At 38.3% G+C, this 21,734-nt stretch overlaps 1 protein-coding gene and 2 long non-coding RNA genes across 8 annotated transcripts in view; 2 read left to right on the forward strand and 1 right to left on the reverse strand.

Moving 5' to 3' along the window:
- Positions 1–21,734, forward strand: part of LOC309479874 (uncharacterized protein) — a 169,144-nt gene that overhangs the window by 37,112 nt on the left and 110,298 nt on the right. The gene's annotated exons all lie outside the window — the stretch shown is intronic.
- LOC309480575 lies at positions 1,344–20,891 on the reverse strand. Its single transcript, XR_014199687.1, has 2 exons — positions 20,808–20,891; positions 1,344–2,040 (listed from the first exon to the last, which is right to left on the reverse strand). It is a non-coding gene; the product is annotated as an uncharacterized lncRNA (long non-coding RNA).
- LOC309480483 lies at positions 3,063–8,588 on the forward strand. The gene is made up of 5 exons (XR_014199657.1): positions 3,063–4,330; positions 4,533–4,855; positions 4,969–5,048; positions 5,288–5,386; positions 7,871–8,588. It is a non-coding gene; the product is annotated as an uncharacterized lncRNA (long non-coding RNA).

Consider the following 21,734-nt stretch of genomic DNA (forward strand, 5'->3'; position numbering starts at 1 on the left):
TCGTTAATGGACTGGATACTCTGTTCTGATGAGCTCGAGAGTCCAAAATCATACCCAGAAAATCTATCTGGAAACTATCTATATACGAAAATCTGGAATTTCATTTGAAATGTGGTGTGCTTTTTATTTTGATCTATTCTTATTTTCAACCACTCTTAGTTTCAAGTATTTACTTTTTTATCTAGCCTTTGTTGAGAACTGCATTATTATTATTTTGTCTTGAACAATGATTCAATTAAAATTGATTGTGAATACAAAACCAAATGAGTGAAAAATGTGTTACTGTCTGACACATTCTGAGTGCAGTGTGAACAACTAAATCCTCTGCTGAATGCATATTTCCAAACAATTACATTATATAATGTACAAAATACATTATATGGATTATGTTTTAAAACCAATACCATCATTATTCCATGGTATAATAAAAAAGAATGCATTCATATCTGAAAACTACATGTCTTATTGTACAGTGCCAAGATAGTGTTTATATTCCAGTAATGAACAATGTGACTAACACTTTTTGCTGTCTTACTGTGTGTGTGTGTGTGTGTGTGTGTATGTGTGTGTGTGTGTGTGTGTGTAAAGTTGATGCCTTGTATGACAGTTACAGAGACTGACTGAAATGTTGTGTTTCAGTATATCATACATCAGTTCTGCTTTATTCTTGTGTTCTGTTTCTGTTACTGCTTTGTACAGCACATTGTCTTTCTGTTTTCTGTGCTTGATGACTGGACTCATAAAATGTTTTGAAATATGAAAAAAAATATATATATACACTGTAACTAAATGCATTTAATGATATGTTTACTGCTGAGAAATACAGATGAAGCCACTTGATAATTGGGAAATGTAGTCAAGAATTTCCATCCGTTATGAAATCACCCATTCACTGCAAAACTTCTGTTATTGCTCTGAGAGATCTCATCATCGCTATGGAAAACCCGTCTTTGCTACACTTTTAAAAACAATAAATTGCAAAATGTAAATTAATCATGATTCTTTTCCATGGAGTCCCACCCTTTGCACACACACTGGTATTCCTATCACTATATTGACTCTCCATAGACATAATTAGGAAAATAGTCGATCTCCGAATGTGAATGAACTGACTCTGAATATTAGTATTGTTTCTTATATGAGGATCCTTTTTCAAATACAAGGTCAATATTGATTTTCACTAACGACAAAACAACAAATTATCCGTGAATTTATCTTGAACTAAGCTTTAGGAGCTTTCCATCTTTACTCTCCTCCCTGTTACGGAGATCGACTATTTTTGACTGACAAAATGCCGGCGGACGGAAACACAGTGAGTTGTTCAAAACCTTTCTTTTTAGTAAACTCTGTGTACACACAAGAGCAGGATGAGGGGTGGCAACTTCCCATGGTACATGTAAAAAAAAAAAAAAGTTATACTGGTAATGAGGGACAAATTCTGAACTATCAGCCATTTCAACTGAAAGATGAAGGCTATAATACTAACGTTGGATTAGAAATCTTTAAAGTATAATCGTTTTCTCTGTTTTTAGCATTGTGTGTGAAAGTATGTTTGTTAGTTGTGTGTGTGTGTGTGTGTGTGTGTGTGTGTGTGTGTGTGTGTGTGTGTGTGTGTGTGTGTGTGTGTGTGTGTGTGAGAGAGAGAGTATGGGAGTATGAGAGTATGTATATGTATGTGTATGTGTGTGTGTAAGCATATTAATGGAGTAATCATGGAAAAATGGCCTTGCTGTAGTGGAGATTACTGGAAGAAACAAACACTTTCAAAATAAAATAAATTGATTCCTTAATTTGTACACAAAGTGCATTTATTTATTAATTTTGATCAAAACTATATGGAATCCAGGATATTTTGATTACCAAACAATAAAACAATGCATTTTGGGAAAAATTCCAGGTAATACTGAGCCTCAAAAGAAATGATGCCTAGTCTGTAAGATGCAGTAAACTACACTCTCAGAAAATACAGTACATAATTGTACATTTAGGGGAACAATGGCTTGTCACTGGGCCTGTACCCTCAAGGGTCCATATTTGTACCTTAAAGGTACAATATGTAAGAATTTTGCATTAAAATATCCCAAAATCTCAAGGCCAGTGTTATATATTTTGTTAAGTTGATTACTTACAATATCCCAAATGTTTCCAACTATTTTTAAATCGTGAGAAAATTGCGATTTTAACCAAGGAAACGGGGCGTTAGAGCAGGGGGAGCTGGGAGTCGCCAGTCAATTGCGTCATATCCGCGTAACCCTCGGTTTCCGCTCGTACTGCGTGGAGTCCTGGACAAATGCGGAAGTTGTAGTTGTAGCGTCTATCAAGCTACAAACTTTAGCTTGTTTCTTGCAGTCGTTATGGTACACAATTATTCTTTACCGATTGCTGCTGGTTCTGTCGACAAAGCATGCTTAATTTTATATTTTCCAAATGTAGCATTCGGTAATAGTTATGTTTATGTAAGGAAAGTATTATTGCTTTAGATTTGTGTTTAGTTTATTGACATTGTTTATCACGTCTGGTGTTTATGGCCATGTAAATAAACATAGCATGTGTTATACATAAAGATTAATCAGTATTTTGGCAAATGATGTGGGCATGTTCGAATGTATTTTTACAACAATTGTTTAGAACATGTAAAACTGCGCAGCGTTATCACAACAATGAATTCAACAAATACAGTAACATCTATGAAGTATTAAACCTTACTTTTCTTGCGGTTAATTCATTTTAATGAAATAAAAGTGTGATGAGGTTTAAGAGTCAGGAAGGAAGAAGACAGGGATCGGCGTGACTGGGACTCGTACTTTATTAAAATAAAGCAAAACAAACAAAAGCCGCGCACAACGCGCATTCACTGTGGCAACCGCGACGGCACAAAACAGTTCAAAAATGAGAGCTCAGATCCACCGGTTTTCTTTCTCTGCGTCCAATTTTCTCTCCAGTCTCTCTCTCGTTCCAGCGCGGCTTATAAGCGGTCTCTCCACGCCGATCACTGCAATAAGACACAGGTGCATTTGCACTTGACCTACTTGCTCGTCTCTTTTCTCTCCCATCACAGACCGCGCTGAACCACGCCCCCCTCGCCACAAAAAGCATGTCATTAAACGCAACATTTATAAAAATAGAACTTAGCCTCATCCATGAACATGATTTTTCGATTCCCGTCTGACTGATTTACATCCACGGTGGAGTTTAAAACGACAGTTCCCATCATTCCACGCTCCTTCACATCGCCATCAAGCTACGCCGTTGTTGTTGTTTGGAATGTAGCGCCCTCTAGCGGCAAAAATTCTTGCATATTGTACCTTTAACTAATACCTTTATTTTTTACATCCAGCACAAAATCAAAGAGATGTATGAGCTAATGGTGTTCTCTGACCCCAAATAAACAGATATTGTAATGTTCACAATCTACAATATACAGTTTATTCTCCTGCTTAGTATGTGTGTAAATAGTTGTGCTTAAATCTTTGGGTGTATTTTTACACAACAACATATTTTGTCACACCGTAGTGATGCAAAGTTCCACACTCTTGTAAAGACTATGGACTAACTTTAAAACATAATCTTTACACAGGAATCACATGTGTCCAAAACATCCATGCACAGTAAAATCTCCAGTGTTGAAATCCTGGTGTTAAGGACTTTTAGAGTAAAGAGTTAATTTTCTGGTGTTGAATTAACACTGCTAGTGTAAACTGGTGAAAATATGTGGAGTTAAATTAATAATACCGAGAGAGTGTAATTAGTTACATCCGGGACATTTACTCGCTGGGCGCGACCAGACGAGCTGAAACTTTTTTCAAAGACGCCATTTTCTTTGACTCGCGATGCAAGGCATACGAGGAGGGAAAACGCATCAATTAAGTGTTTTATTGCATTTATACATGCATTTTATAACATATTGTTTTATAACAATATGCATATGCTGTGCATGGCTAAACTGCTCTCAGAGGGGCATTTTCCATGACCCGCGATGTGGAGCAGACCAGGATGGTGTTGCTTTTTAACAGGGAAACGACGAAAGTAAGTGTTTTAACTAATTTACAATATGTATTTTATAACACATTGATTTATAGCGATATTTAAATGCTCTGCGCGCTTAAACGAGCCGAAACTTTTTTCAAAGGCGACGTCATCTTCTTTGACTCAATACGGAGCTGACGACGAGGAGATTTGCTTGTAACGTACATTCCCGTTAACAGGGAAAACACCGAAAGTAAGTGTTTTTACCTAATTTAAAACATGTATTTCATGGCATTATATTGTTTTGTAACGATATTTATGTGATGTGCGCGCTTAAACCTTTCTCACAGACTCGTTACGTTAGGCCAGTGGTTCCCAATCCTGGTCCTGGGGACCCACAGCTCTGCACATTTTATATGTCTCCTTTATCTGACACACCCAGTTCAGTTCATAGAGCTCTTTCCTAACGAGCTGATGATCTGAATCAGGTGTGTTAAATGAGGGAGACATACAAACTGTGCAGAGCTGTGGGTCCCCAGGACCAGGATTGGGAACCACTGCGTTAGGCCCTCCATCTTCTTTGACTCGTGACGCAGTGCAGACACGGAGTTTGCTTTTAACAGTGAAAACACAGAGTAAGTGTTTTAACTTATTTACAATACGTGTTTTATAATGTTATATTGTTTTATTATAATATTTGTGACGTGCAAATATCATAAAGTAGTCTATGTATTTATCCTCAAATTATCTTTTACTCTCGTTTGCGAGCACACCGAACGTATAACGTTAACTGAAAAACAGAAGAACAACTCCACAAACTGCGGACCGACAATGCACGTGAAATTGTCACTTTATTTCCTTATTTGGAGGACCAATTTTCTTAAAATTGGTAAGTAATTCTTTCAGATTAAATATGTATGCAAAATGTATTTATCAGATTTACTTTTGGTTGATGTTTGGATATGCTTTAAATGTATTGATTTTGCTATTTGTGTTTGCTAGGAGGATTTCTATGATGCACCAAGTGGCTAAGAGTAGCAGGCTGGGTGTTTAAAGACTGTACAGACTAGAACCTGGTGATGGTCAAATTTAACAGATAACATACATGAGAGAATCATGGGCACAAACATAAAAAATAATCATAGCTTTGTTGCTATTTGGTAGATTTTCTGTGTTTCATAACACTCATTTTGAATTTGTCCAGTCAAATTATTTTACAAAAGTAAATCTTCTTTTTTTTTTTTTTTTTTTTTACTTAAAATGAGTTTTCAAACCTTTTCATGATTTGACAGGTATATGTTTTCTTGCTGTTTAATTTTAGACTCAACTGATTGGGAAAAATCTGCCCATCACCTGCCCCCAACATCACAAAGCCACAACAACGGAGCCGGCAGCTGACTATTTAGTGAGATTTCTTAAGGTGCGTGTCTTAATTTATTCTTAAAGGGATAGTTCACTTTGAAATTAAATTTTGGTATGTTTTAGCTTACCTCAAGGGCATCCAAGATGGGGTTTTTTTCATTTCTGCAGTAGTTTCAATTTGGATATTTTTAGGTCAAACCGTTCGTGTCTGTCAGTCATATAATGCAGGTCTATGGTCACTGTCTCAAAGAGCATGCACAGAGAAGTCCAAATTAAACAATTCCCCATCGTAAGTACACATTGATGGCCTAAGACACGAAACGAGCGGTTTGTGTGAGAAAACTAACAGTATTTATATCGTTTTTACCTCTTATACACAACCACGTCCAAGTGATCTGAGGGCGCGCGCGCTTCCTGGTGTGTACATCACTCATTGTTTACCACTCCCGGATGAGTTCGCGCGAGCATACGTAATTGTTTTCTTTTATGTCGGTTTAAACATCCCGGATAAGCGCAAATTAGTACCATTTCTATTAGTCGTCTTACCTACAGTCTCTGTTCTGTGTAAACAATGAGTGATGTATACGCACGAGAGATCACTTCCGGTGCTTGCGCAGACTAAGCCAGTCACACACCAGGAAGCGCGCGCGCCCTCAGATCACTTGGACGTGGCTGTGTACAAGAGGTAAAAACGATATAAATACTGTTCGGTTTCTCACACAAACCGCTCGTTTCGTGTCTTAGGCCATCAATGTGTACTTACGATGGGGAATTGTTTAATTTGGACTCTGTGCATGCTCTTTGAGGTGGTGACCATAGACCTGCATTATATGACTGACAGACAAGAACGGTTTGATCTAAAAATATGAAACTACTGCGGAAACAAAGACACCTACATCTTGGATGCCCTTGAGGTAAGCTAAAACATACCAACATTTTATTTGAGTGAACTATCCCTTTAAAGGGTTAGTTCACCCACAAATGGAAATTCTGCCATTAATTACTCACCCTCATGTCGTTCCAAACATGTAAGACTTTCTTTCATCTTCACAACACTATTTTTAATGAAATCTGAGAGGTTCCTGTCCCTCCATTGACAGTCCACTCAACTACCACTTTCAAGCCCCAGAAAGGTAGAAAGGTACATCATTAAAGTACTCCATGCGACTCCAGTGGTTTAACATACATTTTATTAAACTATGCAAGTGCTGTGTTTGCAGCAAAAAAACATTTACCACGTAATTTATAAAATATTCATTTCCAACATGTGTTCATGAGATAATTACAACACGTGCATGTTGTTAATGCGAGAGCAGATGTTGTTGTGTGATTGTGCATTGAAGATTAATATTTTGTAAATAAAGTTGAGTTCAAATTGTCGTAAAAAAAGTCGTAAAATTGAGGTCAAACCACTGGAGTCACATGGATTACTTGTGATTTTCTTTTATACCTTTCCGTGGCTTTGGAAGTGGTAGTTGAATAGGCTGTCGATCAAGGGACAGAAATCTCTTAGATTTCATTAAAAATAACTTCAGATTCATTTTATTTAAACAGGGACAATGCACAAAATAACATTAACCTTGTATCAAAACAAGGAGAGATGCATTGTGCCAGGTTATAGCACAAGTGCTATTTTCCGCCCGTAGTCCCTTCACAGAACAATAAGACAATAAAACAAAATTTCATAAAAGTAAAATAAAAAACATTAAAATATACAATTTTACAACTATAGTCACACTTAATTTTCAATTAAAACTATCATATGCTCAATTGTTCCCCCTTCCTTAAACCAAAACACACACACACACACACACACACACACACACACACACACACACACACACACACACACACACACACACACACACTTCATAAATGTGTACAATTTTGTTGTGACAGTAACCATGCCTTTGTCAAACTCGAAAAGGTTAGAGGATTTGTACATGTAATAAGGTGTGTAGGGAGAGTATTCCACTGAGTTATGGCCACAAAAGAAAAAGTTGATTTGCCAAAAGAAGTTTTGCGATTGGGAATATTGCACTCTCCTCTAGTGGCTGACCGAGTAGCTCTTTTTTTTTTCTGAGTTGAGCGTAATACATTTTTTTAAAGGAGGAGCGACAGCATTATAAATTATTTTAAAAAGTAAGCAAACATTTGAATGCTTTATCAAATTTCCAAAATTTAAAATATTGTACTTAGTAATTATTTTGCAGTGGTGGTATTGACGCGTTTTTTTATCATGGATCTTAAGTGCTGTTTTATTACTTTATTTACTTCATTAAGTGTTCCGAAGATGAGCAAAACTCTTACTGGTTTGGAACAACATAAGGGTGAATAATTAATGACAGAATACAAATTTTTGGATGAATAAAGTCTTTAATTTACTTGGAAATCAGTAAATTCAAGTCTTAATCTTACCAAAATAGTTTCTTGTTTGAGTCACGAAAGTCTAAGATGGTTGAACTTTTTCCACCATAAACTTGCTGTATTTATAAAACACAAATTGTATTGATTGTAATTGGTCTGGTTTTGTGTTGTCTAGGGAACCAGCACTCCAGGATTTTGAGAAAGTTGGATCTGCACAGCCTTTCCTTCTCTGTGAAACAACTATGCACTGAACTTTACTGTTAGCAACTGGACACAACTGATCCACTCATATTCTGCAATTGTTTTTCATCTGCTGAATGTTGTTGACTCAAGCACTGCTGTACTGTTGCAAAGTCGAAGGTACTGAATCAACTTCACTGACACAGAGCTTACATTCACTGACATGTACAGGACTTGAGGTATTACAGACCATTTGAATAAGCAGCTTTCATATAATTCTGGTGACAGAAATGCCTATATTGTGCCTTCATCATTTATTTTTAAAGTTAACCTATGATGTTAGTTAATAAAAAAACTAGTTTGTTAAAACAACTGCTTGCATTTTGCCTTTATTTTTAACTTTACAATGAACAGAATTCTACTATGATCCCAGAGTGAGGTTACAATTTAACTTTCTGGATTGTTTTTAAATAAAGGTTTGAAAGAGTAATTATAGAGTGATGTGTTTATTTCAAAGAGTTTATTTTACAGTTCTTTAAAGTGGCAGATGCAGAACACTAATAAGAAAAACTGGTAACTCCCTTAGTGTTTTTATTTGTAAAAATGTGTTTTATCAACACCAGGATGGTGTAATATTTGACTCCTATAAGGTTGAGAAGATTGTGATTTCCATTTTTTTTAAAGTGTTAGGTCAACACCAGAACAGTGTAGAATTTTAATCTGTGGCATCTGCCACTTTAAAGAACTGTAAAATAAACTCTTTGAAATAAACACATCACTCTATAATTACTCTTTCAAACCTTTCAAACCAGCTCTGTAACAGTGGTGTTGTTCTCTGCATTGGTGTTAATATTTTACTCTCTTAGTGTTCATATTGTAACACTGTGTCGGTGTTGCGAGAGGCAACACTTTTGAAAGTGTTGAACTAACACTTTGTGGGTGGTTCCCATATATACACTTTTAAAGTGTTGAAATTAACTCTATGGGTGTTGATTTCCGGATTTCAAATTTACTGTGTGTAAGATTCAAAAAACCAAATCACTAAGAAAAGAGGGTTGAAAAGCGCCGTTTATAATAAAAACACAAAAGTTCTAGTCATCTTGTCCAGACAGCAGACGACACTGTTTCACATTTTGTATGTTGAAATAAATATAATTAAGATTTAAGTGATAGTCTTTGTTTGACTAAATTGATACTTCGTTTTAGTGCAACATTCCCTCTATCTATGATGTGGAATCACACAAAGTATTAACAAGAAAAGTAAGTGCTGTTTTACACTTAAACTATTACAACAGAATCACATCTGACTATTGCACTGAGAGATGCATAGGAACAGGAATTTATGAAAATCATGAACAAATATTGCATAAAGAGAATTAAATGACGGTCCTTCTACATGAGAGTGTTAAAGACTAAAATCATATTTCTTTTAGAACATCTTTCTGCTATGTCTACGAAACATCGACGTGAAAGACGAGTATTGCTGTTTTTCTGTTACCTATAAAACTATTACACTTCAAACTCGTCTAACTATTACACTTAAAGATGTGCATTTCGCAGCACAGTCATAGATACACAGGTATTTTGTGTATGTCACTAAACAACAGTTAAGCAAATTAATTACAGTTGATAAGGGGTATTTTTAAGTGAAAGGGGGGATAATTCATTTTTTTATTCTGTCCACACCAATACTTTGACACCAGAGTTTTAGACATCGGTCTTTTAGGCCTGATCAGGAAAACAGATGTTGGGCCCTATCTTGCACCCAGCGCAATTGACTTTGTACAGCGACGCATGTATCATTCCTATTTTGCACCCGCGCAAAGCGGACTTTTCCCTCCTCAGACGCGCGTCGGTTAACTAAGAAATACACTTGCGCTCCCCGGGGCGGTTCAGCGCAAAGAGGAGGCGTGTTCTGGCGCAAACGTTCCCTCATGCTATTTTCCTGTTCCATAAAACAATTGCGCCACTGACCAGAAAAAACCTAGTCTAAAGTCAGTGGCGCGTTGCGCGTTGTTCATTATGCTATTTTAAGGGCGCATGCTTGACCATAATGTATAGCGTGCACAACGCGCATATACTTTGCTTATGTAATCTACACAGATGCAACAGTTATTTTTGCACATCATAAATTGTTACAATAAAAAATATTAACACATGAGATGACGGAAATCATTGTGGTGTGCACGAAGATGTGAAAAAATAGGCATAAATGTAGCTTACAAATTTTTCAGGCTAATTGTAGTAATTAAGGATCAGACCTGTTTGCCCAATAGTGGCAAGACATATATGTATATAAGGACCTCTGACAAATTGGTTTGTCCGTCAAGAACCAGGAAAAAAAAAATCGGAAGACTGTGAAATCACCTTTACCATAATGTAAGTAGCCTACATTAAAAACCTTAGTCTTCAACTTACCAGTTAAGTTGAGCTTGCTCATATTTTTTTCTTTTGCACAGTGAGATGGAGTATGTCTTGGGACAAAGAATTAGACGCCGGAGGGAGAGGGTATACCGGCCCAGACAGACTTATCTCTCCCTCAGTGAGGAGGAATGCGTACGTAAGCTACGTCTGACCCGCCAGGCTGTGACAGACATCTGCCATCTCCTGGCAGATGAGCTGGGGACTGATGCACCCTGTCCCTATGCCTTCCCCGTTGCAGTAAAGGTTACAGCGGCATTGTATTTCTATGCATCTGGGTCGTTCCAGCACCCCCTTAGCTCCATTGGAGGCATTTCACAATCTGCCATAAGTTCGGCTATACATGCAGTTACATCAGGTCTAGTCCGACATGCTGGGGAATACATCAAATTCCCCGTCACACCTGACAGCCAGGAAAGAGCAAAGCAGGCATTTTGTGCGAAGTATGGGTTCCCTGGTGTCCTTGGTGTTATAGACTGCACCCATGTGCAGCTACGTGCCCCATCAGAAAACGTACTTGTATACATCAACCGCAAGGGAACCTATTCAATCAACGTACAAGTCATTTGCGATGCTTATAGTAAAATGACCCATGTCTTTGCGAATTATCCTGGCTCGAGCCACGACTCATTCATACTGGCAAACTCTGCCATTCCTGCCATCTTCGAGGGGAATCCCCCGTTGGATGGGTGGCTGTTAGGGGACAACGGGTATCCGTTAAAGACATGGCTGATGACACCATTTTTGATGCCAGCAACAATGAGTGAAATGCACTTTAATCGAAAACACACACAAACACGCTGTGTAATTGAACGAACGTTCGGCATGCTGAAAATGCGCTTCAGGTGTTTGGATAGATCAGGAGGCACTTTACAGTACAGTCCTCAAAAAGTCGCAGCATTCTTTGTGGCGTGTTGTGTTTTACACAACATTTCCATAAATCAAGGTTGTGTTGTTGACATAGATGAGGAAATATTAGAGGACTTAAGGGGACGTGATGGTGAACTGCATGTGCCGATGCCACTTAACCCAAATGCCCCAGCAGCAGCACGGGAGAGGAGAGCTTATTTGGCAGAAGAGCTGCTGCATCGTCTATAGTGAGGTAAGCAAAGTTATCTCGGTCTATGTTATACTACATTGCAACAATATAACCATACTCGTGATTCAGAGAGAACGAGTCCAAAACATTCAAAAGTATTTATTCGTGACATTTCTTTATATTTTGTCAAAAAGAAAAATCAATAGCAAACAGTAATTGATAAAAAAAGGAAAATGAGGTTAAAAATATTTAAACAGAAAAACTTTATTTATTTTTCCCTCCTCTGGTAGTTTTGCGAAGCGCGCCACGGCGGGATTGGACACCTGAGGGTCCGGGAATGGCATTGCGCGATGTGCACCTGGTGGAACGAGTGGACGGAGATGGAGTGGGGGAAGGAGGAAGAGGCACAACAGGAGGAGGAAGAGGCACAACCGGAGGTGGTGGTGCGCTTGAAGGGCCACGCTCCATGGCTGCAGCAATCCTCTCCAGGCTTGAGGAGATGCACCCGAGAGGCCGCAGTAACATCGCCATCCGGTCAAGATGATCATTCAAACTTTGCCGCATCCCAGACAGCTCCCGCTCCAGCATTTCAAATCCGGTTTGTTGGAGCTGCAGGAATGGGTGGTCCTCCGGTCTAGCGATGCTGCCACGGCGTGTAGTGGGTCTGGACCTTGATGGTTGCGCTGTTCCCTCCTCAGATGGCCGGTGCGCACGGCTCGCGAGGCCAGGGTCTTCCTGCGAAGCTGTTACATTGTTTTTATTTATTGTGTGGCTGCATTACATTTTTTTTTCATGTAAATAACGAATAAAATATTTTCATAAGAAACCTTATTGTATGTGAACTTGTGTACCTTGGGGTTGGACTGCTTGCGTTTCTGGTTGGGTGCCGATTTCAAAGCCCCCAAATCCTTCAACGCTTTCAGCGGTGAGGGTGGACGCAGCGATGTCCTCTGCTGGCGTCAGGTCCTGAGTAGAGGCAGATCCACCTCCCGTTACACGGCGTGCCCGATTGATGCTGGCAAGCTTGGACTTCCCCCGTCTTCTGATGTCATTGTAGCGCTTGCGGCACTGGTGCGACGTCCTGGGGATGCCAGCTGATGAAACAATTGTGGCTATTTCCTCCCATGCCTGTTTAACCGACGCTGATTTGGGTGGGTTTCTCCCATCCCCATACAACATAACTTCTCTGTCTTTCACTGCTCTTACAAGAACATCAGTGTCCTCGGCTGTGAACCGCTCCAGGCGTGCGCCTGGTAAATCCGCCATAATAATATCAATCCGTCATGAAACTTGCGCACCTGCTCTTAAAGGGAATGTGAGATGACGCTTTGATTGGTTTATTTCACGTTACGCCCAAACCACACCTATGAGTAATGAAGCTACTTCAGACCAACCCTTTTTAGATTTGCGCCTGGCGCAAGTGTCATTTATCCCGCCGGGAAAATAGCAACAGCGCCAAGACCCGCCCACAAAGTTACTTGCGCTTTGCGCTTTGACACTTGCGTTTCAGATCGTTAAAATAGGGCCCGTGGTGTTTTATGTCTTAATAATTGTTCTTCTTTTTATGAAAACATGTGGTAAGCAGTTTTTGGCCTCAGCAGCAAAGCATGCGCAAAATGAAATACATCCTAGATACTTTCTAAATGTTTGTTACAGAACTTATTGTGAACAATTCACACATAAAAAATAAAAAAAACTCTTTTGATGTTATTAATAGTAATCTCTCTGGTGGCATATGCATAACTTCTCCATGATGCTACTTCTGATTCAATGTGGCTTTAATCCTATATAGCTGTTTACGACATCATGATGACGACACCCCTATACAACCCCTCCAGCGGGGCGGGCTGAGCTCTATCAGTTGTCCTGATAAACTCTACACAGAGCTCAGCCTCAGTTATCGCACACAACCCCGGCTTTCCTATCTGAAGGGCTCTAGCTCTACTAGCCATGGACTGCTGTGCTACTGCATCATCTAATTGATCAAAAGTTGAAGGAACATTGTCTGGTTGTTGTCAAAGTCAAAGTCCACTTCAACATTCCTGTTTGTCTGAGCCTGACGCAAACTACGCTTCTTCGACTCACGCTTCTGACCCAAAAACCCAAACTTCCGAGCGTTAATGCACTAGGTCTGGACGATTGTGCTGCAAGGACTCACTCAGGAATTTCCAGGAACTAACAGTATCTTTCATCATCGAATAGGGGACTATTCGAAAATCTAAAAATCTAAAAACTTCTGAAATGGCGACGCAAAACCTGATGGAGAGCAACTGCCCGTTGAGTTCTGGCGATGCTGTGCACATGCAGCCGGAGGTGTGTGAGTGCGCCACGGGCAAAGAGTGTCGTTTAAGAGCTACGCTAGACTGTATGTTTAAAGATCATTTTAGAGGCCAGATGGTTGGCTTGATGCACAGGATCATCGATGCTGCGCATGATATGAAAAACGATTGTGCTCGGGATACCAAACGTGTGACAAATCTCAAAAATGAAATGGATGTCGTAAGAGGCCTGACAAATTCTTGGACAGATGAGTTACCCCCATGTTTTTTAACGGCAAAGAGCCGATCGGCGTAATCCTCAGAAAAGTTCTGGATGTGCGTGTATGTAGTGACGAGTTCGGAGTCTCCGAAATACTCTGTATGTGTACATTTGTAACAGATCTCTGTGTGTCACAGGTGTCAAAAAATGCACAAACTGACATTGGTGAAATTGTTGAAAGTCTGGTCAGCTTTACCCTAGAGCAAAACATGATAGCCTGCCGTGATTTTCTATTCTGGTTAGACCATCTGTAAATATCTTTATTGTTTTACTTTATGTATGTAATGCCGGTTTATCATTTTCTTCACTACCTCAGTGTATGATTGTATACTCAAAAGTATAATGTTGAAATGATTAAGGTCAAAAGGTCAAACCCATCAATCATAATTAAATAAAAAGCCATCAATTATTTTGACACAAGCTGAATCTTAATACTACTAATAAAACAATCAGGGTGCGCTTTCATGGTCTCCATGAACTGGAGCGCGTCTCAAAAATAAACAGAAACACATAATATATATCTATATAAAGCTTGATATGTCCAATTTTAAACGAATAAAATCTAATCGAAAGCAAATATCATCTGATTATGTAATCCGTATGAAAGATGCATTTCTTTCTAAAGGCGCATCCACTTTACAGCGGAGATGTATGGAGATATGTTTGCAGCCGACACTGATTTAGAAAACACTAGTTTATTAATAAACAATTAAAATGCCTCGCTATTTTTTATATCTTATATCTTATATCTCGCTATCTTTTATAAATAAAGAATATTTTTTTAAGACATATTTAAATATATTTTAAGACATATTTATTATCATTAGCCTGCTTTTGCGGCAAGATTTCTGCATGCGCTTGAGTGCAGAATAGGCTATATTCCTCCATGAACCCAGTGTTTAAGCAGAAATTAATATAAACGTGTGATTAGTTGACTAGAAAAATCTTTAGTCTATGGCAACTCTAATCAATGCATTTACTATAGTTGACATTATTTAATTAGTAATAAGTATCCAGCTCTTTACATTACATTTGTTGAGATAACAATTAATGAACTAATAAAATAATAAAACAAAGATTAAATTAAGATGCTAACTATATATTTCTATTTAGCATTGCTTGTTCCACGATGCAAATGACTGTTTTTAAGGTGACAATCTGTTACACATTTGAAGATTTACTGTATCTTGAAGATTGTTGTATTGTATTGTATCTTCTGTTATAAAGATGAAGATTGAACTTTCGTTAATTAAAGAAATAAGCACATAATGCTGTAATTATACATAATGCAGTGAAAAATTGCTGCTGTGATCCTGAATCCTGTCCTGGCTGTGGACTCTTATCCCGGGTTTGGACTGGCGAGCCATCCCATCGTTTCGTACCTGGAAACAGAGGAAAAGAAGTGGTGAGAAAGGAGTTTTCTAAATGGGTAGGACAGAACTGCATACATTGCGTTTTTCGAGTTTTCCAGGATTTCAAATTCGCGCTCAGCAGCTTCTGTGTAGATTGAATATTTTATTTTATTTATATACAAATATTTTGATTAGTCTTTGCTAATTTTTGCTTCAGTGAGTCGATCCAAATCTTCTGATTTTGGTCCATAGTTTTGCTTTTATAGCGAGCTAGTAACTGAGACGAGTGCTACCCGCCGTGTGCTACACTTATCATTTACTTACACTTTAGATCTGATGAACCACTGACAACTCCTAAACAACTGGTGTGTAAATAATGCAATACTTCATTTAGAAATGATAAATTGATCATTAATAAAGTATGAAAATACAATTATTAAACACTATATATATGCTTATTAAATCAAGAACAAAGCATTTATAGCTGTATTTATAAACTGCTTATTAATGTCTATTAATGCTTTATAAATGATGAATTAACTGTTTACTAATGCTCAGCTAATGATTAATAGCATGCAGTTTTTATAAAGTGTTACCTGTGTTTCTTAGTGATTCAAAACCTATACATCATTAAAAGACAAAGAAAATTGCGTATCAATTTCTTATGTGGTTTTGTTTTCCTTTATTCTCTCTTTGTAGTGTGTGACGGCTGGCTTTTATTCAGCTATCCGGGATGAACTCTGCCTTATCACATGAGCAGCCGGGCTTGAATTTGTCTCAGAAAGTTTTTTGTTTGTTTGTTGGAATTGTATTGTTGGGCGGCCATTACACTGTCCAGTCCATATTAATCACTTTCACCCTCTTTTATCCAGTCTAAAGAACTCCATCAACTCCATCTGTTCAACAAAAGCACTGCCCACGTACAAAATTATGAAACAACAAAACTTCCAAGAACTCTATCTATTTATTTATACATGTGTATATGTGTGTATATGTTAATGTATCATAACCCATATAACAAATATTGATGAATTGTTCTGCATGATATTAGCATTGACCAGCAGGTGTCGCTGTTCGAATTCTGGAGAAATCAACCATATATAACTAAATATAACCATAATTTACAGACAAAGCATTATGAAGTTATTCTCTTACGGTTTGTGATGCTGCTGTCAGATCAATACAGTTCTGCTTCATGTCTCAACTAAAGTTTCTTCACAAACTGTGCATTACATTGCAATTTCTTATATGGCTTTGTCACTTCATATGCATGATGGAAATGTCCATTACGTACTTTTGACAGTATTGCCTATATGGGACATTTTAAATTTAAATACAGTATAAAGGCTGACATTATTTAGGCTTTCAATTCAATAAGCTGACCAAGCCTTGGGACCTCTTGCGGGATGTCATTAATTTGCACCTCCTCATCTTCTGAGAGCCCTAGTGCCAGCAGCTTTAACTGCAAACACAACATGTAATGATATAGAGAACATTACTGCTGACCAAAAGCATCATCACTTGTGAACAACAGTATGACTATATTTTACTGACCAGATCGATTCTTCCAAACACGTTGTGCTAGGATGTTCCCGTGCTGGCCTCTAAACATTGGAGACTTCAGTTCCCTTTCTTTCTTTTCTTTTTAGTCTAAAACTAAAAACTAAATGATATATTTGGGGGAGGCATGTGCAGAGCCATTCTCTTTTCAATTTAGATAAATTGAAAGAGAAATAATGCATGAAAAACTTTACTTTTGGGGTTTCCAACTCGTCAGCCATGGGTTTTGCCGCTTCCAGACATTCGTTAAATTGTTTTAAGGACTGATGCCATTTATAGATGTTTTTTAAAAAGAAATAATTAAATGATAAAGTAAAAGCAATTCACAAAGAAATACAATAAGGAAAGAGATAAACAAGAAAAAGAAAGAGAGATAGAGAAAGAGAGATGGCATTCACAGCTGATTTGTAACCAAAACGTCAAGATGCACTTACTTAGTTCCACATGAATTGCAATCAATGAACATGACTACTTATAAATATATATAAAAAAAAAAACATACTTAAAATGCACACCTTAGCTACGACTGTCAGGAAAACGTCTGGCCATGCCTCCCTTCTTCTTATCTTTCTTCATCTTCCTCTTGGTTCATCGCATTTCATTATTCAGCGCCACAAGAACAGCACATGGTCAAATGGTGATACTGTTAACAACATTACCATTATATAAATATATAAATCATGAAGTTTGAAGATGGCGCCGGTGTGTGCAGCTTGCCGTCTACCCATTGCGTTACTTGGTATGTTTTTTTTTACTTTGCTGCTTCTACGTTGTCACTCGTTGATCGCTTATGTTACGTCCAAGGACGTATTCATTGTGTGACTATTATATGTCAAGAGTGTTATGTGCATATGTTTTTTCTCTCTCTCTTCTTATGAGTCTCTGATTAATAGGATTAAAGGCTACCACCTGTGCTCGTTACCTGTGAGCGCTGCCCGCGCACTGATTGGTGCGTGTCCTGAGGAGTCTAATACAAAGCAGGCGAGAGAGTGCTGAGGAAAGGAGAGAGACGTCGCGGCGTTTGAGGTTGTTCCGCTCTCCATGCCCAGTCGAGCGGGTTGCGCTCTTTGATGTGTGGTCACAATGGGTGTGATAACATGCTTCTTGGACTTATGTTATTTATGATCAGTTGAGCGTTTATGGGTAATGTAGGGTAGAGGATATCCATAAGCTTTTCTCCTGTTTATTGATTAGTTAGGGAGTGAGGGAAGTTATATGTTGTTTTGTTTTGTCTTCTGTTTTGTATAGGTAAGTTAATATTATCCCCTTATTAGGTAGAGGTATTTTTGTTTTCTTTTTGGGCCCTCCTCCCGAGGTAATTTCTTTGTTTGGATTTATTTGTAATGTGTTTCTTTATTTTATATTATTACTTTATTTAATAACCCCTGCTGAGATTTGAACAAATAAAAGGCAGACACGCCATTTTGAAATTCAAACTGGTTTGTTTATTTTGCTGTGAATCTGGGTCTGGAGAGCTGGAGATCCTCAGTCTCTCCACTTTTATTGTTCGTCGTTCCCTATTGACCCCTAGATTAAGGGGAAGACGTAACACTTATGATCGATAACAACTTTTAGATATTTATCATACCATGCCAACTTAGGATGTTCCCTCGACAGCGTTCGATCTGTAGTAAACAAAACCTTCATCTGCAGCGACCTCATCTCTTCTAACAATCTTGACTATTTCTTCGCCACGGAATCGTGGATAAAAGCAGGTGATATCAGTCCTTTTTCCCAACTGGTTCCCCCGGAGTATGACTTTAACACTCCCCGGTTAACCGGCAGGGGAGGGGGATTCATGATTATTTTTAAAAACAATGTTCAGTGTCGTTTATTGTCAACGGCCACTTTTACGAGCTTTGAAGTCCAGGAAATTCATTTAAATTCCCTCTATCCTATTCTACTCCTGCTAATCTATGGTCCACCTTCATCTAGTAACTTTATCAATGAGTTTTCTGATCTCCTGGGGGATGCTTTGACGAGATATGACCATATTTTAATTATTGGTGATTTTAACATTCATGTATGCTGCCCTGCTTCTGCTTTAGCTAAAGACTTTTTAAATGTAATATTCTCTGTAAACATTGTTCAATGGGTAAATGGTCCCACACACTGTCACGGTCATACACTAGATCTAATACTGTCATGTGGTCTATCGCTGGCTGATATTGAAATCAGTGACCTTCCACTCTCAGACCACAGACCAGTATTGTTTTCTACACTTCTTCCAGCTCCACCCAATACAGCACCATCTCATGTACGTTGGTCTCGCACCCTAACCTCACATTCCCAGGACATGTTTTCTGACCGGCACCTGGAGGCTGATAATGCTCTAATGTCTGGCTCCCTTACGTCAGATTTAGATGTCAATGAACTGATACAAGACTTTAATGATAAATGCTTTTTTTTTACTTTGTTACAAAAGATTCATGTTGGTGCTGTCCCGCTTGTTGCAGAAATGATCTGTTTAGTGGTGAGACTGCAATGAAAACCAAACCCACTTGTCTTTGAAGTACTTTATTCTTGCAAGAAGGCCATTCACACACAGACTTCAGAGTTTTCTGCTGCCTTTTTATTCATCCCTCACACCTCACTCTGCTGTTCATGGCTTTGCGGACCTACATCGGCATCCAAACACGGCGGATCCAACGTGTTCGCGCGGCTCGCCATTATTTGTACAGACGGAGATTACAAGCGAGAGTAACGGCATGTACATAACATTTATTTTTAACAATAAGATGCCGACTTTAGCCTTAGATTTATATTTTAGATTGCGTCCATCGTGTTTAGCTGGTGTTAGCTCGATTAGCTGCTATTTGAAAATGGCGGTCACAAGTTTCTCTTCAGTCTTGTTGGCCACGGTAACCCCGCCCCCAGCCTCTGACGCAAGCGGTTCTTTCTTGGCTCCGTTCTAGACCCTGCAATGATTTGGTGCTACTTAAGAACCAGTTTTACTGGTTCGGAGCTGGTGCTTTGGCGGTGGAAAAACAAAGAACCAATTTGAAACTAGGCTCTGGCTCAGAACCAGCACCAGCTCTGCCTTGGTGGAAAAGGGGTATGAGAGATCTCATCATTGCTATGGAAAACCCTGTCTTTGCTACACATTTACAAACAAATTAATTAAATCAAATGAATCATGATTCCTTTCCATGGAGTCCCACCCTTTGCACACACACTGGTATTCCTATCACTATGGGGACTCTCCATAGACGTAATTAGGAAAATAGTCGATCTCCGAATGCGAATGAACTGACTCTGAATATTAGTATTGTTTCTTATATGAGGATCCTTTTTCAAATACAAGGTCAATATTGATTTTCACTAACGACAAAACAACGAATTATCCGTGAATTTATTTTGAACTAAGCTTTAGGAGCTCCCCATCTTTACTCTCCTCCCTGTTACGGAGATCGACTATTTTGTGATCGACTATCACAAGAGCAGAATGAGGGGTGGCAACTTCCCATGGTACATGAAAAAAAAAAAAAAAAAAAGTTATACTGCTAATGAGGGACATATGCTTATTTGAATGAATTTATATGTTTGTTGTGTGTGTGTGTGTGTGTGTGTGAGAGAGAGAGTATGTTTGAGTGTGTATGCGTGTATGTCTGTATGTGTGCGAATGTGTGTGTGCATGATAATGTGTGTGTAAGCATATTAATGGAGTAATCATGGAAAAATGGCCTTGCTGTAGTGGAGATTACTGGTAGAAACAAACACTTTCAAAATAAAATAAATTGATTCCTTAGTTTGTACACAAAGTGCATTTATTTATTAATTTTGATCAAAACGATATGGAATCCAGGATTTTTTGATTACTGAACAATAAAACAATGCATTCCAGGAAATACTGAGCCTCAAAAGAAATGATGCCTATAGTCTGTAAGATGCAGTAAACTACACTCTCAGAAAATAAAGTACATAATTGTACCTTTAGGGGTACAATGGCTTGTCACTGGGCCTGTACCCTCAAGGGTATACCCTTGGCATAGGGTACATATTTGTACCCTTGTGATTTGTACCTTAACTAGTACCTTTCTTTTTTACATCCAGCACAAAATGAAAGAGATGTATGAGCTAATGGTGTTCTCTGACCCCAAATAAACAGATAATGAATGTTCACAATCTGCAATATACAGTTAGATATTCTCCTGCTTAGTATGTGTGTGAATAGTTGTGCTTAAATCTTTGGGTGTATTTTTACACGCCAACATATTTTGCCACAGCATAGTGATGCAAAGTTCCACATTCTTGTAAAGACTATGACAACATGTTTATTAGAAAGAAAAAAACAAAGTCTCCGTGAACTGGAGCGCGTCTCAAAAATAAACAGAAACACATAATATATATCTATATAAAGCTTGATATGTCCAATTTTAAACGAAAAAAATCTAATCGAAAGCAAATATCATCTGATTATGTAATCCGTATGAAAGATGCATTTCTTTCTAAAGGCGCATCCACTTTACAGCGGAGATGTATGGAGATATGTTTGCAGCCGACACTGATTTAGAAAACACTAGTTTATTAATAAACAATTAAAATTCCTCGTTATTTTTAAAGACATAATTAATCATGTTTTAAGACATATTTATTATCATTAGCCTGCTTTTGAGGCAAGATTTCTGCATGCGCTTGAGCGCAGAATAGGCTATATTCCTCCATGCACCCAGTGTTTAAGCAGAAATTAATATAAACGTGCGATTAGTCGACTAGAAAAATCTTTAGTCTATGGCAGGGGTGCCCAATCCTCCACCTGCCGATCGACTGTCCTGCACAGTTCATCTCCAACCCTAATCAAACACACCTGAAGCAACCAATTAAGGTCTTCAGGATCACTTGAAAATTAAAGGCAGGTGTATTGGTCTATGGCAACTCTAAACAGTACATTTACTATAGTTGACATTATTTAATTAGTAATAAGTATCCAGCTCTTTACATTACATTTG

Source organism: Leuciscus leuciscus (genome assembly GCF_965113295.1).
Source record: "Leuciscus leuciscus genome assembly, chromosome: 1".
In the NCBI taxonomy this organism is placed as follows: domain Eukaryota; kingdom Metazoa; phylum Chordata; class Actinopteri; order Cypriniformes; family Leuciscidae; genus Leuciscus; species Leuciscus leuciscus.